This window comes from Drosophila gunungcola, assembly GCF_025200985.1.
Source record: "Drosophila gunungcola strain Sukarami chromosome 3L unlocalized genomic scaffold, Dgunungcola_SK_2 000014F, whole genome shotgun sequence".
In the NCBI taxonomy this organism is placed as follows: Eukaryota; Metazoa; Arthropoda; class Insecta; order Diptera; family Drosophilidae; genus Drosophila; species Drosophila gunungcola.
The window spans coordinates 1,267,577-1,276,304 of record NW_026453182.1 but is presented as its reverse complement, the minus strand read 5'-3'; the positions used below and the strand labels follow the sequence as shown (position 1 = coordinate 1,276,304).

Sequence of the window (8,728 nt, the reverse complement as noted above, 5' to 3'; positions counted from 1 at the left end):
ATCGCAAAGTTATTTGCAATACCTTGCGCAGGCATAACTTTTTGGGGGGAAAAAGAAAAGTTTGCCTTCATATTGTCTTCTTGTTCTGAACTGTTCGATCCGGTTATGAACTTTCTCGTCGAACTTTTCGCATGCCAGCAATTTAATTGAAGCCCGATGGAACTCACCTCGCAATCCAATATAGCTGTTGATGCACTGACCTGCGGAGTGGGATGCATGTTGGCCTGTCGGGTGTTGTTGACCCAGTTGAGGGTTAATTCACCCGCCCACACAAAGACGCTCAACTGGGTACATAAATTACCTAGTGACAAATCGCCTGTCCGCACATTCGTCCCTATTTGTCATCTGTTTGTTTATTTGACCAAAGCATGCCAGCAGGACAGGCTACTTTGTCACATGCTGACAAGATGGAGCCATCCCTTTCATAGTGAAATTGGTTTATTATGGAAATACTTGATACTCCACACATTTAAACAGCCTGCATCTTTGTTTCAACATCCATTATTTATTCGTGTGTAGGTAATGTTTATTTTAAAACATCCTTTTCGACTACTTGCGAATAGTTTTTATTTAATGTTTAATACTCAGCTGTGTCTAATTGGTGATATTAAATTTAATCCACTTTTTTCTGGTTAACATGCATTTTAACTGTAGGTAGCTTCAATATTTTTGTTAATTTTCACAATGATTTGTTTACATTTTTGCTATTTATACATAATTTTTGTATTTGTTATTTCCAATTGTGCATTTTTAACAAATTAACTTTTGTTTGCTACAAACACAACCCTTAACTAGTGGTAAGTTGAAACAACAACATTTTTCTTAACTTACGCCTGTTTTAAATTTCGATTTCGCTTTGTTGAACTTCTTAAAACATATCTTATAGTGAGTTTCACGTTTACAATTCAGTTTTTGGTATGATGTTGCCTAAAATAGTTTTAAATTTTCATTAGCCTACAGATATAATAACCTTTTACTTACTTATAAAAATGCCTTTCCAAGTTTCCATAACTTATCTTAATCGTTCGTAATACATTGATACAACAGCCAACATTCAATTGTAGCTAAGAGTTCATAAAATTATCCTAAATTAATTTATTTATATAATTTTATTCCTTATTAAAATTTCTTAATCCTTTGATGAGACCCTTTCGTACTTTAATGCCATTCTTAATTACCTTTAGTTTATTAATCAATGAGTATTCCCATGCACTTCAGCAATTAAAACATTCTTCGCTGTCTAACTTATTAGCGTTACAATTGCTGACTACCACTATCAATAATTACGTATACGCAGTGGAAACTTGTGATCAAAGTAGAGAAAACCAAAAGTACACCAAAGCATGTGACATGTTTTTGAAAGCCTAATTCAAGCCAGACTTAAACTTTCAAAAGCGGGGCTCATGGTCATCACAATTTTGCGTAATTTTGGTTTTGGCCCTACACTTTTGTCATCCCATTTCCTTACACAATTTATTTTTAGCATTTGATGCGATTAACCGACATTCCTACAGTTTAGTGCCTAGATATATACTTTATATATTCTATATAGTATGTCTATGCTCGAAAACACTTTACAAGCTTGTCGAGCAGCTTACACATAAGAAAATGCCTTCGTGGCTGTCTTAGACCTGACACATTTTATTAGCTATGAAAATTTCGTGATAAAATAGTTTTACTGTTATGTGCACGACTGCCAGCTTGTTATTTATTAGGCTCACACACAAAATGCATTTTCACGTTGCCATTTACCTATAAACGCACTGATATTGCTGGAACTTTAGTGAAAAGGGGGATAAGCTTAAGGACGTTTTTTTATATTTAAGCATATGAACTCAGAAATGTTTTCTATGTATTAAATATTAATATTGTACAAATGTAAAATATTGGCAATCCATTGCGATACTGCACTAAGAATGTAATACAAAAAGAATCCTATCAGGAAGGGACTTTAATGCGATTCATGCGAGTTAAATTCCAGTTGAATGCCTGCTGCCGGTGTTTTGGCCAATGCCAACTGTCAGTCAGCCTCAATACTCGTGATTTCACCGATCCGGTTCTGTTGGCCCTGCAAATCTCATCAATGTCAGCTTACACATGGCTTTTTTTTTTGGCCTTATAGTTGCTCCATCAGCCGTGGAAATGTTTGCTTTTTGAAGTCGAGAAAATTATTTTTCTTCTGTTCTGCAGGGCAAACAACGAGTTCGAGGGGGAGGCCTTGCGTTGACATATTTCCACACAATTGGGCCAAAAAGCGTCGCTCGAAATTTAATTCCGTGTGACTGGCGAAAGCCAAACCAAAACGACAAATGTCTGACAGTTGTTAGGTACAAATTGAAAGCGACAAAGGCAAACTGTTCTTCGGAGAGCGGCTGAAATCACCCTTCGAGGCATTGTAAATATGCGAAATGGCCCGGCAATTGTCGCGACTTGAATGGCAACGAAAAATTCGGGAAAAAATAGCTTTATAAAGAGGCCGTTCTGCCTTTGGGCCCAGTCACACCCCACACACACGCCATTACCCCACCCAGTCACACCCATAAAATATATACACCACACACACACACACACACACACACACCTCTGATATCAATGACTTGTGTAGCTGTTTCAGCCAATTGCTAGACAACCACTCCCCTCGCCATCACTTTTCACATCGTTGTCACTTGATTTGCCATTTATCAGCATTTCTCTACTCATCCATGTGGAGGAGTGTTTCTTACAAAAGGACCTCCGAGATCCAGCTGACATTTCCCTGCATTATTTTGGCTTGAATTACTGGCACAATTCAATAGAAATCCGTCCAAGAAGATGCTTAGAAATGCGTTTCGAAAATCTGCAAAAACACAAAGAGAAAAGAGTTAAAATTGGGCCAAAGTCGAACAGATTGATTGACTGTCACACATAGAAATACAATGAGGCATATTTAGATTCGTAAAATTGTCAAGTTTATGCTTTTTTAATACTTAGTGCGTATATGTCGCCCACGTTTAACAAGCCCGTACGAATGTCGAAATACCTCTTCGCGTGCAAGCAGCTTATGCCAATTTGTTTGCCATCTTGCCTCTACAAATCGCCTTTGAATTGCAAATAAAAACAGCAGAGTTCGAATGTGGTAAGGTATTGTTCCCAAATTCCCAGGTTTTGAAAAAGCTTACTAGAGAAATTGATTGTTGTTAGGAATTGTTTCTGGAAAGTGTAGCATAATCTATTCAGTGCTAAGAAAGCTACTAGGTTTTTGTACCAACGCACAAAAAAAAATTGTCCTAGCAAATACAAGGTTGTTACACAAATTGTATGCATTGGGTATTCACAATTTCTCAATAAGATAGACTACAGTTTTAGACTTTTCGGTCTAGAAATAAAACTAAAAAGTATAGGTGTAATGTTATTTAGAACTTATTCTTGTTTTCTGTCTGTAGTATAATTTCAATACACACTTATTAAAACTAAAATTTTCTTTTTTTTTGGGCTTAGCTAATGTACAAGGTACTTGCAGTAACTGAAAAAAAATATAAAAACAGCAAAGTTATAATTTTTTTCATTCATTTTTCGATTGTTCCTATTAATCCGGCTCGTTCCGACTTATGTATTACCTGCAACAGTTTTGAGATGCAGTTGGCTTTTAAACTGAAAGACTAGTTTGCGTAGAAACGGACGGAAGAACGGACAGATGGAAATGGCTAGATGCACTCTCCTAGTGATGCTGATCAAGAATATATATACTTTATAGGGTCGGACATGTCATCCCTCACTGCGTTGGAAACTTCTGACTGAAATTATAATACCCTCTGCAAGGGTATACAAATGAGTGTAATCGGTAACTCCTGTATAGCAAGAACTGCTCGCCCAGATGCCGTAGTCATCGTCAGCAGGCTCCAGTCGTCTGCCCAATTAAACGAGCATCGGATTGCAAGTTGATTCTGCTTTCGTTATTGTTTGTCCAGGCTTGTTGACATCGGCATCGACTTCCTTATTGTTGTCGTCATGGGCATATCCTTGTATTATACCCAATGGGTATTACCCACCCCGGGAAGTCCTAATTAGCATTAACCACTTGTTGCACAAGCACTAACGCCCCCTTATTTTCTCGTTTACCTCTTCACAGTATGATGCATTACGTATACGCAGCGGTGACGATTTGCGGTTTACAGGTTTGGCAGTATTCATATTTTCTTTATTATTTAATCAATTCAATTATAATGTGTGAGAGAAACAGTTTATTAATCCCTTCGTTTACAATATGCTCTAATTTTTGTCTGCGGAACAGAGGGATATTAAATCCAATTAAAAAATAATTCCTAATTGAATGCCCACCATTCTTATAACTTTTCCGCAAACTGCATATTGTTTGTTTTACTCGTATGCGTTTATTTTGTAATTGCCTACTAAGTATTTTAATATTTTGACTTTTTGACTTCCGCTTCCATAGCCCCTTTGACATTTGTAAATTTTAATTAATATTACAATCAAAACTCTGGAAAATATTCCACAAAAACAACAAACAAACTGCGGTTGTCGACCCACATAGTGAGAGTATCGATTTATTATTGTGATGAGGCTATCATTTTGCACTCTGTGCGTGGGAGAAGTACGTGCGTAAAGAATTATTTAATTTAAAAGTCGAATTTCGCAGTGGGCTTATGAATGACTTTTATTTTTTAGATTACCTCTATTATGTTTTTATAGTCCTGGATATTGTATTATATTTTTATGAAATGAATTACATATTGTTTTGCTATAGAAACCCCCTTCATTTTTTAAGCTGTATATACATTCCTGTAATAATACTGTAAAGTAAACGGTTTTAAACGATTTTAACCACTTCGATTTGCTGAGGTTTCATCCATTAAGGTATTCTGCTGGTTTTATAAGTATGTAGTCCATGTCGAATGAGAACAAATAACCTGACCCATCTGATTTGTGTGCCTTTAACGACAGGTTTGCTGCCGACAAATTAAATCAACTTGAATCCTAATACCGCCCGCTTGGCTGTTGATAATTGAAATAAAACTTGCCGCCTAACAAGGAGAAAAATAACAAAAACAGCTAAAAAGTGGCAGAACGGGAACGCAGGAGCAGAAGGGCTGAAGGTGGACAAGTAGGTCCCAACAAAGGTAAACTTTGCCCGCAGCCTTAGCCATGGTCTTTGGCCTGCTGGTCGCCTTTGTTTGTCGTCGACCGAGAGACCGACCACCTTGAACGCCGCTTTATTAAGTATTCATTATTGTCGACTGTGATTGTGTGTGTCTTGTGGGCGTTCTGCGGGCATCATTGTGTGAGTAAGTGCACAGAGACAAAAAAATCAAAGCTCGCACACAGGTCATTTTAAGAATTTTTAAAAATGAATGGCGATTTGGGCTTTTTTAAATTTTACAAACTTATAAAATTTAATGTTTTGATTTAAGATATTTTCGAAAGTGGGTAATCTATTAAGAGATAGCAAAACGGGTCCATCTTCACGCATGCTAAATAATCAAATTCACACATTATTCTTTGCACTCTTAAAAGCCTGCTCACCACGTCAAATGCCTTAGGAGTAGAGGTGAACACGTCAACTAAATCACATTTGTTTTGGTCAAAGTATATTAAAAGTTGAAATTAAAGTCAAAGAAAAGGCATCTAAGCTCTTTAATGTTAAGCGTAAAAGGAAATTGAGAAAAAGGAGCTTCGGTTACTCTCGACTAACATTATTTAATGCTCTTAGCCCGGTTACACTGTTGTCCAGTGTCATTTGTTTCTACTCTAATAAGTGCTCTAGACCCAGCAAATAGCTTTGACTCATAACACATTACTATAAGTCCTTTAATTTCCTCCTCATAAATTAAGGTATTTCAAATAAATACACAAATGTTATTAAAACTTTAAAAAGACACACAGTTTAAAATGTAGCACTTTGTGAAGCCTTTTCTGTGAGTGTTTGGGGTGCGTTAGGGAACTACTTGGTTGTGGTCTGCCAATGGGAGTCCTTGAAAGGAAGATGGCGGAAACTGTAGAATCTCGGGTGAGCCGAGGTTTACCTCAGTCGCTTGGGACCCTAATTGCCAGCGGCACATTAATGTTTGTGTAATTAATTTTAATGATTGTACTTTAGATGTTCCCGAAAAGTGTCCCCCAAAAACAAAAGTTTTCTTTTATTGCTTTGCTATTGTTCTTATTGGTACTGAGATAAGTTAGTTTTTTTGTGTTGTTTTTTTTTCGCCTAGTTTCAAAAAGTTCCTTAATCAAAATAAATACGGAATGGCAATAATATGTTGAGCAAAACAAAGCAATAAAAAAATCAATAAGAGAAATGGTACTGCAAGTAAAAAAAAAAAGTAAAAAAAATGATTTGGAATTCACATTATTTATGAAAATTAAAAATTAAGGTTTTCCAATTTACAGAAACTAAAAACAAAAACAATTTGCTGGTGCTATCCATTATTCAGAAAAATAATCAGTCACTTATTTATTTATTATGAATACAATTTTAATTTATTAATGTTGTGACTACTAAAAGCAGACAACTAGCAAAACAAAGCAAAAAAAAAAAATCAATAAGAGAAAAGCCACTGCAAATGACACCAAAATATAAGAACAATTATGAATTTGTTTAAAAAATGGGAAAATGTATTAAAGTAATATTAAAAAATTATTAATTAATTGAAGTTTTTACCTTTTGCAGAATCTAACACAAAATTGATTTGATAGCGGTATTAATTATTCAGATTTTAAAGTGGGCGCCATTTAGTTAATTAACATAATGACTATTTAAAACAAAAACCAATTAAATCGATAATTTAAATCCCTATTTTCTTTTGTCAGCTAATAGCCATTTGCTTCATAATAGTAGTTGACAACGCCTGAGAACTTTATACATGAGCTGCTCATATCTTGTAACTGCAGCCACATGCACTTGTCCCTTAGGACTTCTCATGCCTCGAGTGGATTTTAAGTTGGCCGCAATTGGATGGCGGCAGAAAACAAACTCTGCGGCTCCAGTACATATGTCAAGTAGGTGGAGTGGATGCCATGGGCACCACACAGTCAGACAACTACACAGATTCCAAGGACTCAGCTCAACAACTCGACGAGGAGGATGTTCTTTTTAATGAATTGCGATGCGGACTACATTTAGCCCTCAGATAGAGACAAACAGCGAGACAGCCGGCTGATTGGGGTGTCGTGGCATTTAATGAATTTTGCACAGGCAGTAATTAGGCAAAACAGGAAGTGCCCGAGATGGAAGGGGGGAGGGACAAGGACTCAAATCGGGATCGGGTGACAGTTCAATGACAGTCGCCGACACGTGTTGGTCTTTATGTAAATGAAGGTGTCGCACTGACATCACCGTTTAATGGAATGTTATCAACTTCGAGGCGGAGCCTCTCGACACCTCATTACTTTTATTTGATGTTTAAATTATGCCGAGAGACGAAAAGTGCTTTAAATATTACAAAAAATTACTCAATGTATGCATGTCATGGGAACATTTAACGCAATGAAATTTAATGAGCCCAAAATGGCGCATTAAATGACAGCATCAGGATCATATCCAGAAAGTGGGTGATGTCAAGTGGGCCCGAAAGTAAACTGATGTATTTTTAATTGCTGCATACATTAAAATAGATTTACATTACAAGAGCGACCGAAAGAAAAAAAGAGCTGCCTTCCTTCCGAAAGCGGGTGGAAAATCCCAGCCCCGAAAAAGGGATTCTCAAGTGAATGTGTGGACAGCTCGCATGCAAATATTTGCTGCCGTCAGGAAGAGGCCCTTCCTTTAAGGCCGGGTCGACAGAGTTCAATACCGGTTAAGTCCATGCAAATCTGGCTGGAAATTCTGCTTACTCAAATCAGAGGCATGGACAGTGAACTTATGCCGCGTCTACAAGTCGCCGGGTTAAGTGAGGTCTGAGCAATTGAGCCGTCGGCTTATTATAATATTCCACCTAGGGCATCGCACTTTTAATATAATTCTATTTCGGGGTAATCCCGCTTAGAAATTATTTCTGAATAATGAGTAAATTAATATTTTTCGAGAGAAATATGCATATTTAGGCAGTATGTTTAATAAATGTGATTGTTTTTGTTTCAAATTTTTAGCCATTGCGATGTTTCAAATATTTTAGTAAACTAAAATAATATTTTGGTTTGTTTCTCTTTGCCATGTAAACCACCTTTAAATTTACTTTTTATTTTAAAACCCCTTTTACTTTCTTGCTGAAAAAGTTGTCAAACACCCATTTGTGACCCTGATTTTGCAACTTGTTTTGGGTGTTTTTCACGCCACATTGCTAACAATAATGGACAAAAGGCGCGACTTAAGGCCAAGAGAAATGAGGAACCATTTCAAAGGGCTCTTGAAAACGTGCTGCGGAGTCTACAATGTCTGCTGTTGGCGCTGATCTATCTGTAGTCATAAATATCCGGCGAGTGGGGACTCACTTAGACGGCCAAACGATGTGGCATTATTCAACATATTAACTTGAACTTAGACAATATTATGAGAGCAATAAGAGGAGAAAGAAATTTGAGGGAGGAGAACTTTTACACATTTGCATTGTCTGCTTGCCGCATTTTAGACAAAATTAAATTTTTCAAATTTTTTGGCCCTTACGCAATAGCCATTGCGGTGCCCCGAGGGAATTGTGAAGGACTTTGGCTTTCTGTGGTTTGTCATCGAGTTTATAAAAGTAATTTGCCTGTGGCAGGCTTTTTGAGGAGGAGTGATACACGCGCGGGGAGACAA

The 8,728-nt window shown here is 36.9% G+C and overlaps 1 protein-coding gene across 1 annotated transcript in view; it reads right to left on the bottom strand.

Moving 5' to 3' along the window:
* Positions 1-535: 535 nt before the first annotated feature.
* Positions 536-8,728, bottom strand: part of LOC128260025 (prolactin-releasing peptide receptor) — a 35,582-nt gene continuing 27,389 nt past the window's right edge. The window contains 1 exon segment of the mRNA XM_052992710.1: positions 536-2,836. The gene's annotated coding sequence lies outside the window, so the exon portion shown is untranslated.